The sequence below is a fragment of the Pomacea canaliculata genome, linkage group LG4, assembly GCF_003073045.1.
Source record: "Pomacea canaliculata isolate SZHN2017 linkage group LG4, ASM307304v1, whole genome shotgun sequence".
Taxonomy (NCBI): Eukaryota; Metazoa; Mollusca; class Gastropoda; order Architaenioglossa; family Ampullariidae; genus Pomacea; species Pomacea canaliculata.
The window spans coordinates 9,755,762-9,766,087 of NC_037593.1; the positions used below are offsets into that span (position 1 = coordinate 9,755,762).

Sequence of the window (10,326 nt, forward strand, 5' to 3'; positions counted from 1 at the left end):
TGCTGCAGTCGCTTCCAGGCCGCGTTCTGCGCATGTCTGGCCCGCTCTCCTCCGCCATGACGCGCGCTAGGAATGCTGGGACACAGCCGTTGTCAGTGGAGATGGAGATGGATGATGGGATAGACGAAGAAATGCGCCAACCGGGAAGATACCAAGGGAAGAAAAATTGTTGTCACTAGTAACAGCCGGCAGAGAAATACGCTCCGGCTTCTGGACCTGCAAAATGCTTTCATTGGAAGCCTGTTTAGGCAATGGCGTGCTCTCCCCTTGCGTGGAGCTCTCGCAGCCGCCAGAACGTGAGAACAGCGAGTGACAAGAGGAGAAAAAGGCCTTTAACTTCTCTCTCTCTTCATTATTCGGAAGCCAACAATTTGTGAAAGGCGCTGGTTCTTTGTGATGTAGTAAGCCCCTCACTTGCCCGTTACACGACGGTTGACGCCGCACGTCCTCCACCTGATGGTCGATCTGTCTTTCGTGTTTCTCATCGACAGGTATTCGATAGACAGGTCGATCTGTCTTTTGTGTTTCCCATCGACAGGTATTCGATAAACACATTGCAGCCAAGCTCTAGCACTATTTTTGGAAGATGACAGTTCATGGAATCCTCGAGGTTGTCTGACTGTTTCGCTCTGACACTGACATTTTAGCATGCTGTCAGATGTAAGAAAAATACAATAAATATTGTGCGCACGTTGGGCCTGAAACACGAACTCGCCAACACCCGAAACACGAACTCGCCAACACCCGAGAAATTTCTTTCGTCATTCCTTACCACTTGAACCACCACCGGAACTCACCCCTATCCATCATGGCGGCCGCGCATGCTCTGTCCTCGTAATTTGAGCTTTGAAGTCGTTATTTACGACTCTTGGAATTTTCCTGTATCGGGAGACACAGAAAAAAGAAAAAAAGAAAAAAAGTGGCAGCTACTAGGAAAGTCTATGGTGCGAAGAAGTGACTAGGGTGCTGGCGAACACATGTGTGCACCAGGTTAGAGTCACTGGGGCCCAGTGATTGATGTCCACAGAGTGATGAAAGAGCCGAGCGATGGTGTCTGAAGGCACGGTGCTAAATACCTCCCATGTCAGTTCACCCTTCTTTACTTCTTCCATCGCGCAATAATTTGTCGAACCGCTCGTTACCCACCCCTCATACCCCAGCCCCTCCTTCACCAGCCTCCCCCGCTCACCCTACTGTCTGCCTTAGCCACACCCCACTCCCACCCCACACTAACCCACTCCCACCCTCTTTTGTTTGTGAGACCGAGGTCGTCATGAACGAACACACACGCAAACACACGCGTGAACACACTCATACTTGCGCCTCTCAATGTTTTTCGTGAATTAGCATTTTATAATGAGCTTGTCTTGGTATCCTAGGCTACACAACGGTTGATGTGTAATCGAGTCTTTGCAAGCAAGTCACACACACAAACACACACACACACACAAACACACCCACAAGCTGCTTTATTGCAGACTTAATGCTGATGTGTTCACCAAGTTTTTAAGATAGCAACTCTCATTACTATCTATAAATATTTTATTCAGCTTTTGCAGGTAAATATAAAACACGAAATGTTACACAAAATCACACACACTTATATCTGACTTGCAAAGCTCTCATGCAAATGAAGAAACGCTGCACATAACATAATGATTTATGTTTTACACATTTAATTATGTAAGGCGACACCTCTATATATACTTATAAGTATTGTGCTTTTATTCAAGCACTAATGGCAGAGGACAGTAAAGTGAAAAGGTTTCTACCTCTCGGGTGTAAACTTCTCAGGGAAGTGAGGAATCGTGTTTTGAAGGTGAGAAGGAGCAAAGACAGGAGACTGGCAGGAGATATAATGAAGGTGTGAAGGAGTCTAGCCTGTGTGTGTACAGTGTCCTTGGTGTCACCTGCTGCACCATTCAGGTGTACAAACACTCTGACTGCAGCATAATTCTCAATTCTCTTAGTCTTAAATTTAATCACGAAGAAAGAAAGCAGACATCTTTCCTGCATTTCTCAGTTTCAACGGCTACACAGATCAGAATAGAATGTGTGAGAGGGTCAACATTTTTCACTATGCTCACCCATATCTGTTGTTGAACAACTCCAAGACTGTGTTTGTGTTTGTGAGTGTGTTTGTGTGTTTGTGTGCTCGCCCACAAACTGCCGCACATCGCCGACAAGAACGAGTCTACAAATTGCTTTTTCTCGCTCTTTCATGAAACGTCGAAGATGAAGATTTTATTTTACACATTATATAATTTACAGGAATATAAAAATTTTACAAATTTCCACAATTAAAAAACTCTTTTTAAAAAAGTTTTAATTGTCGTTTGGAAGTAGTTGGAGTCGGACACCACCTTCGTTTGCCCAGCTCCGTGTCACAAGCTTCACACTTTGTTTACCAGGCTTAGTCTACTCGGTGTGTCTCCTTTTCCGCTATTTTACCCCGTGGTCAGCAAGGAAGAAATATTATTAAACTAACTAGCAAAAATAAAGGTATTTAAATTTATAAAATCGTTAACAGAAGATTAATCCGTGACTAATGAACGGTCGTAAAAAATGTGATTTATATATCTCTGTAAGTGGTTTGATAATAAATAATAATTACACTTTAATTGGATGTCGTGCATCTGTACTTGTGTTAAAGTATTTAGTAAAAAAAATATACATTTATACTCTCTTGCTTTTAATTAACATTCATTAAAATATTTCAGCTGACAATGATCTTTACAGTCTAATGTCAGACAGATGCTGAAACAGTCCTAATAAAGGTAAATTAAACTGTTTACAGTAACAGCCTTGCTGATTGCCTGTAACTGTATACAGTGACAGCAGTTACTGATAAAAATAAAATATTGAACAATGTACATGATAACGCAGATGTCGACAAATCACTGGAGAGCATTCTTTGTGGTGTTTCTAATAAATACAAATACAAATACAAAATATCTTTATTCATTCTTTTCAGGAAATTGTTCTGTCGGCTACCGGTAACATGAGAACAGCTCTTAACACCACCATTAACACAGACTATATTAAAAAGATTATGAACTGACTACAACTAATTAATTTATCTGACACTCTCAGGCTCTCCCGCAAGTATTCAAAATATGTACACATCCACATTAAAGTTCAACAAGTTTTACAAGTGTTGAAAATAAAATTATGTATTGTTACCTGTCAGGTGAAGACTTAACTGTAATAAAATTTAATAAAATATCCATTAAATCGCTTACTAGCAAACTGCTATTAAATCCAATAATACTGACAATAGAAGAGATAATGACACAATGACAACAGTGCCCAAATACAAATGTCATGTCATAGACACTCACACAGGTGCAGCTCCCGAACTGTCAACAATACAGTTTAAAATTCAAGAAGGTCCCTGCTGTTGTAATTAGAATCAGGAATTTCATCTACACTTGTCTAAATCTTAAAAATATTAAATTTCTGCAATTGAAATAATGTGGAAACACCAAATATTCAAGATATCACTCGGCACTTCATGCTCGGCATTTTCTCACAGAAATGTTTTCCTCTTCTCAATATTTTTTTTACTGATTCAATTTTGTTTTCTGAATGTTATTCCACAGGATAAATAATTTTGTAAACACGAATGTGAATTTGTTCGCCGTATCCATCACAGAAAACAAACCGATACTAAAATAAATAAATGTATGCGTGACTCGTGGGATGCAGATTTTATTTCTCACAGAGCTAAATACCCGAACATTCAGCCACCCTGTGTATTAATAGTCATTATCAAGCTCCCTATCTAACCCTCCATTTTTCCCATGTAGTAAAAAAAAGTGTTTGTAACTAGACACCCTCACTAAAATGAAAGAAAAATCTCTGTGTTATCAATGTTGTTTCTTCTTCTCTCCTTCCCCTCCCTCCCTCCTGTGTGTAAATACTTGCAGGCTACACAAGAGCAGGCCTGCTTGTTTGTTTATTTTCGACATGCTGCCATATATTTTCCATCCTGGTTACAGATGGGTGATGGTGCGAAAAGCTGTGGAAATTCTTGCATGGTGCGAGGCAGCACATACCCTCTTGTAGCCTGGCGGCACCCGGCAACCGCTGAAAGCGGGTAAACAGTGGAGTGAGTGAGTGGAGCGCGGGTAGCCACATGCTGTGTGTGTGTTGGTGCGCGTGCTGTACACCTGTGCTATCATACACCCAGGTCATCTATGAACTCACTCTACAGCCTCAGCTACCGAGAATAAATAAACAACAGAAAATATATGACAAGAGTTATTAAATACTTTAAAAAAAAAAGGTGAGACAATAGCCATCTGAGGAAAGAGTGAGATATGAGTGAAAGAGAAAGAAAAATTATTTTAAAAAATTTTTGCATTATTATTAAGTACACATAGGTAAAACATTGCCGAGAATGATGCATCTAATTCTAAAAACAATTTCAATAATGATGGCTAAGAAAAATTCCACAATGGGTTCTGCAAGGAAACGAACTCACAGGCCAGCAGCTGCCAGATTTAGCAACATAATTATAGTGAGCATTACTGCGCTGTAATCGTAATTATAATCAGCGCCAATGAATGTATAAATTGTGTCCAGCGAATAAATGATTTCCCTTCTTTGGGGGCTGGTCAGACTGATACACTGCCTGCTTTTTATCTGTGTTTGGGGAAAATAAATATGTGCGCCATGTTGGTGGCGCTATCTGCCACAGTGCAATAGTGTGTGGCGATGCTCGCCAGCTCCTCAATGCTGCCTTTGTTCTCACCTTCCCTCCATCCCCTACAGGGGCCAGTGATTTGTTAAACCGGCAAAATCTTAAGCACTCTATGATAAGTTAAGGCAGGACTTTTTTTTCCACGTTGCGCTCCGCGGACGGTTTACACATCGAGTGAGATCTATGGGCGATACGCGCGGCTATCTCTGGCACTACATGCAAAGGTGGTTTGGGAGGCTGGGGCTGGGGTGGCTTCCTGTATACAGAAGACGATGCTCTCATGCCCACACACGATTCTTGTCAAAATACGTGGACACTTGGAAACAGCAGACCTTACATGACGGGCTGTCTGTCTTCAACAGCTGTCTCGCCGTTTGTGGGAGGAGGATGGTGATGTATGAATCTGTCGGAACCTCGTCTTGCTTACATCGGAGATGTATTCTAATTCCAATTTTCTCTCATCTCATTTTTATTTTTCTCCATGACCATCATCATTGTGTACGCATCAACGGCCATCTTTTAACACATTCGTAGCATTAGAATAAAGTAAATATCTATTTTTATCTATGTGTTTGCGTGAGAGCATGGTAAAGAGAATATGAGAAAATGTGTTTGTTTGTGTGTGTGTTGCCGTTTCCTGTATGGTTTTTTTAAATCGCTTTTTCCCACAGTGTGATATGAAGTGTGTATGGGTGGGTGCAAACCACCCACGCAGCCACTTGTTCACTTCATTTCGCCGTCCCCCACCCCAACCATTTCTTGATAGGGTGTCGGTAACATGCACACGAGCTCTACCCCGATTAAAATGTACTAAGGTTTAGAATATCTGGGCGAAAAAAGTATTGTCAGAAATTAAACACGACCCTTTACTAAATACCCACCACCACCACCACACAGTTATAATTCCATTAAGAAAGAGAAGAAGAAGGAAGAGCGGATGAAGACAGAGTGAAGAAATCCACTTTACCCATCAGAAAGGCATTCCTTCGCAGGCTTCAATCGCACGAAAGCACGTAAAACGCTACCCGGGAAGCTCGCAGTGGGTAGCTCTACCTTCGACATCCCTCCAATCTCTCCGTGGCGAGTGTACCCCCACTTCCCACCCGTCCTGCAGTCACTCAACTCTCACGGTGGTCGGTGCCTGCGTTTGTTTGAAGCGCGAGCCGTCCGCCCACACACCCGGCCTGATGGCGGCGAGCATCCCTGTCTCAGATATGATGAAAGCTGGGGCATGCAGCGTGGGACACTTTCAAAAAAAGACTGTCGGCTCCACTTTTTCCACAAAAAATTATTATTTTTTTGTAGTTTTACATTCTTGACTTCGTGCAGGCGGTCATCAAGTCAAAATGTCTCCGCTGACAGTTATGCTTCGTTATGTTGGCAAATAGTTCGACATTTCCTCGGAGGCTCAAGTTAAAATTCCAAAGTGATAGCATCAACAGATAAATAAATCTGACATGGAATATGACGGATGCTGCAGTTGTTGTTGCAGGTTGTTCTTGGCGTGGGAAGAAGCTAGCATGGACAAACCGGAGAAAGTAGTCAGTTGATGTCCGCTGTCCACCTGAGTGAAGTCACACTTGTGTCTCTCTTGTTGAAACTAAAATTTCCCGAGTGGCATCTCACAACCTAAAGAACATTAATTTCCAAATCATTCAACACATTTCTTGAAGTCGTTCTCATCCAGAAAGTCCTTATGATTCGTTCCTCAGTTGCTGATGTTATGATGCGATGCCAGAGTCCACCAAGATGTCCAGCTTCATGATGAAGGAAACAGTACAAGTGGTAGTCCACCCTTCGAGACTCCATCACACATCCCTCTAGGCTGCTTGGAGAAATGTCTGCGAGTTATTCGTGTTTGAAATAATGCATCCAGTTGTCCAGACAAGACTTAATCATCAAGTCTCATCTGGCAATATTTTGCCCTCTCTGTAAAGTCCTTTGGACCATCAAACAGAATATTCCCGAGCACTGACATCCATTTAGAGCGCTTAAAACATATTTTGCTGTGACTTTCATGTATTTAAAGGTCGTTGTTAACTGCACACCTGGAGACAAACATTTGACAGACACGTTTGGCAAAGATGTTGAAAAACTGTTACATAAACACTTTGACAAACTTGCATAAACGTTCGTCCATATTTGTTCTGTTGACAACCGCCATTGAAATCGTTGACTTCGCTGGAGTGATTCACATCGCCAGGGCAACCTTCTTCGTCTTCTTGAAATATATTTTATTATCGCATTCAGGGAACTTTTTGTCTTCACTGGTGAACTATATTTCAACGCCCTAAAGTAAACTTCTCACTGAACTAGATTTCAGCTTCCCTCCCCTAATGTATCGGGCCAAGAGAATTTTTTTCAGTCACTGAAATGCATTTCAGCACACCGAGGTAGCAAGTACTTCTCTCACTGAAATACATTTCAGCACGCCGAGGAGCAGACGGTACAAAGTGCGCGGCCATGATGGAAACGCCCCTGCATCCGGTCCTCGTCTATTCCCTGCAAATAAATTGTGCTCAGGTAGCGAATGCTACAGGTGTCTGTCTGATGAGACCTATCCAGGTGAGAAAAACGTTTCAGTCTCATCCCTTTCTCCCCTTCCTCACCAGCCTCGTGCCGATCAAGGAGGTGCTACCTCCGCCTCCTCCTCCCCCTCCTACCCGGTTTGTCGAGACACCAGCACGTGATTTGCCTGCGAGACCGTTGAGCGAGATCTTGCGAGGCTGAAGGAGCCTGTCAATGTTATGCACGCCTTGCACGACCTCTCACCCTCGTCCTCAATCTGCCAGATCCCGCTGGCCATCAGAGACAGGTCAACTGAGGACAATCCCTCAACCATCCTTACTCTTGATAATCATTGGCTCGTCCACGTCATCAAATAACTTTGACCGACCACTTGTTTCTTTTTCAATAAACTTTTTTTTAAAGCCATTTGTCTCGTAGCCTGTAAACTCGAGAAGTAACGCGAGTAAACGAAGTCGAGATCTTGAGCAGTATCGGTTGTCAAAGTTCCAGGCCGACAAGAGGACAAGGGGTCCACATCTGAATTTAAGGTTAGTGGCTCCTGTCTTTCCCTTAAAGAGTTCAAAGTAAAAAGGGCGTGGCTAGAGTCCACAGTAAGTGTTAGCCCCCGTCCTTCAGACCCCGGGTGCATCGTCATCTCATTCGTGGCTCACGTGGTCCTCGCGCTGATTAGTTTGCTGCGCGCGGCTCGCCTGTCGTTGCCGTTAAAGGAAAGAAATCAAGAGGCGGGCTCGCAAGCCGCCATTTTTACGGTTTCCCGGCTGGTGTGGTGTGGCCCTCAAGGTGAACATGACACTGAGGGACACATCAGTGACGGGGCTGCTGGAGATCGTCTGACACAATAAATCAGCGCCACGTCAGCCGTAACCTCAGTGCGCACAACTACCCTGTTGTAGGGCTAACATACGAGAGCAGCTTGGTTCTTCTTTTTTCTATTTTTTTATTTCTTTTCAATCGTTCTTGTCTACTTTCTTCTGTTCTTTACCTTGAGGCGACTCCTCCCTATGGCTGCTCCCAGGTGACTGATCACTAGGACTTAAAAACGTCCTTGCTAGTGGCGACCACAACCGTAGACTACACATCACGGGTCGTTGTCGATGCTGCTGGTGGTGCCAGCTCCTCCCACCTGTGACATCGTTGACACCAGGACAGGACCGGTAAATGGGGGATAAAGTTGGTTGGGTGGTGGTGGTGGGGAGGGTAGAGCGACAGGAATTCTCGATCGACTAACTGATGTCCAAGTTACCTATCTTTCAGAACCTGTTCAACCTCACTGTACACGTGATTCTGAAATCATGAATCATCTTCTAGCTTGTATCGGTGTGCAAGAGGTCATCGCGGTGTTGCAAAAATCCATAAAGATTAAAAATACTTACAACAGCCCCTGAACCACATCCAAGCAAGCGTGTGGCTATTGGCTGGTGAGACCATTTAGATGGTTTATAAACAAAATTTGGTTTATTGGGACGTAATCGGTGTTTCGCAAAATGTACCATTTAAAAAATATCAAAACACAATTTTCATCTTTCAAAAATACAATCGCCACTCCTCGCAGAATATAAAGTGTTGCAACCCCGAGACTTGTCTATGCTAACTTCCGGCTTAACACATTATGTATTATATTATATGTATACAGCAGCTGTCCAACAGACCAATCAACACACGGAAGAACAGACTTGCTAGGTAGATAAGTAGATAGGTCGCTCTTTTCTTGATTGCATGAAGAGATTACGGATTATCTACAATAGCGGATCACACTTAGCAATAACCTCGCGACAAGGTCCACTGTCTCCGACAGACAGCCTCAGGGCAGACTTACATCCAGGGTGGTGCCAAGAATGCCCCGACAGGGGGAGCGTAAGACATTGTTATCCCCTCGCCACAGCGCTCGGGTGGAACCGACGGCGCCGACCCCAGGGTGGGTGGGCAGACAAGGAAATGGGAGGAGGGAATGAATTCGAACAGAGTCAGTTCTGGAAGAAATCGTCACATTGTCCAGCCTCTCAATGGCTTCCGTGCAGCCCAAATCTTGTAGATTTTTGTCCCGAAACTCAGCTTTACGGCGCACAATGAAGCCGCACTAAGCCTCTCTCTGTACAGTTGCTCTTTCCCTTTGTCTGGACATCAATTGGGAGCGACGCCCAGACGCCATGGGTGCAGGGACGGTCGTCCGTGTCACATCAGTGGTATCGCTTTCACACCAACACGGGGAGGCCAATGGAGGAATCGCCAAACTCCTTTCCAGTGCGGTTTTCTCGGGCTGAGCAGATCGTCGGTTCATTATCTTTTCTCGCGCGAACACGGTTGACAAAACGCAGTGGGGGGATTATGGACCCCGGCGCACGGGATTGGAGTGAGAAGCCTTTGTCCCCCCGCCGGGCAATGGACCGTGGGCATGACACGTTTGTCCAATGTGAAGATCGCGACAGCGAGCTCGGGGTTAGTTCATACGGGCACTTGTCGATCGCGGTGCCCAGAATAGGTGGCGCTTTGCGCTCCAGAAAAGAAAGCAAAAAGTGAGAATAAAAAAGAAAGCCCCCCCTCCACTCCCATGTCGATGCAAGCTGCTACCCTCGGTGTTACTGCGGTCAAGTAGTTTCGGATGTTGAGTCGGTTTTTTTTTTTTGGTTGTTGATTGGAAAGGTATTGGTCGGTTCGTGTTAGTGTATGTTTGCTGTTTGGCTCTGAATATTAAGTCGTCGTCGTCGTCGTCCTCCTAAGCTGCAGCTGTTGCAGACTCTCGACATCATTTTGGATGCCGTGGTGTGTAATGAAGTGTCGCTTCCTCTCTCTCCTCCCCCTTCTCGCCCTTCCTCGCCTCCTCGCCCCTCCCAAGCCCCCGTCATGCAGTTGCACCAAGCATAAATCGTGCTGCCCTCTAGGGCTGGCCTTATCAGAAGGGCCCGGATCTGACGTGGCGATTTACGGGCTCGTGTAGGCTCATGGGCTACAACATGAATGGCCAACTTGAAGATGTTTACCATGACCGATGTTGTTTAAAATAACGGGGCTCTCTTCTCCCTCCCTTTCTCTCGGTATACAAGGTCGTTAGTTAATTTTGTATCTACGTGTCACTTGATGCCAGGCTTGGTCGT

General features: G+C 44.5%; 1 long non-coding RNA gene across 1 annotated transcript; it reads right to left on the minus strand.

Annotated features, from left to right (window-relative positions):
* Positions 1 to 2,941: 2,941 nt before the first annotated feature.
* On the minus strand, positions 2,942 to 8,799 carry LOC112562897. The gene is made up of 2 exons (XR_003098939.1): positions 5,673 to 8,799; positions 2,942 to 4,222 (listed from the first exon to the last, which is right to left on the minus strand). It is a non-coding gene; the product is annotated as an uncharacterized LOC112562897 (long non-coding RNA).
* Between the last annotated feature and the right edge of the window lie 1,527 nt (positions 8,800 to 10,326).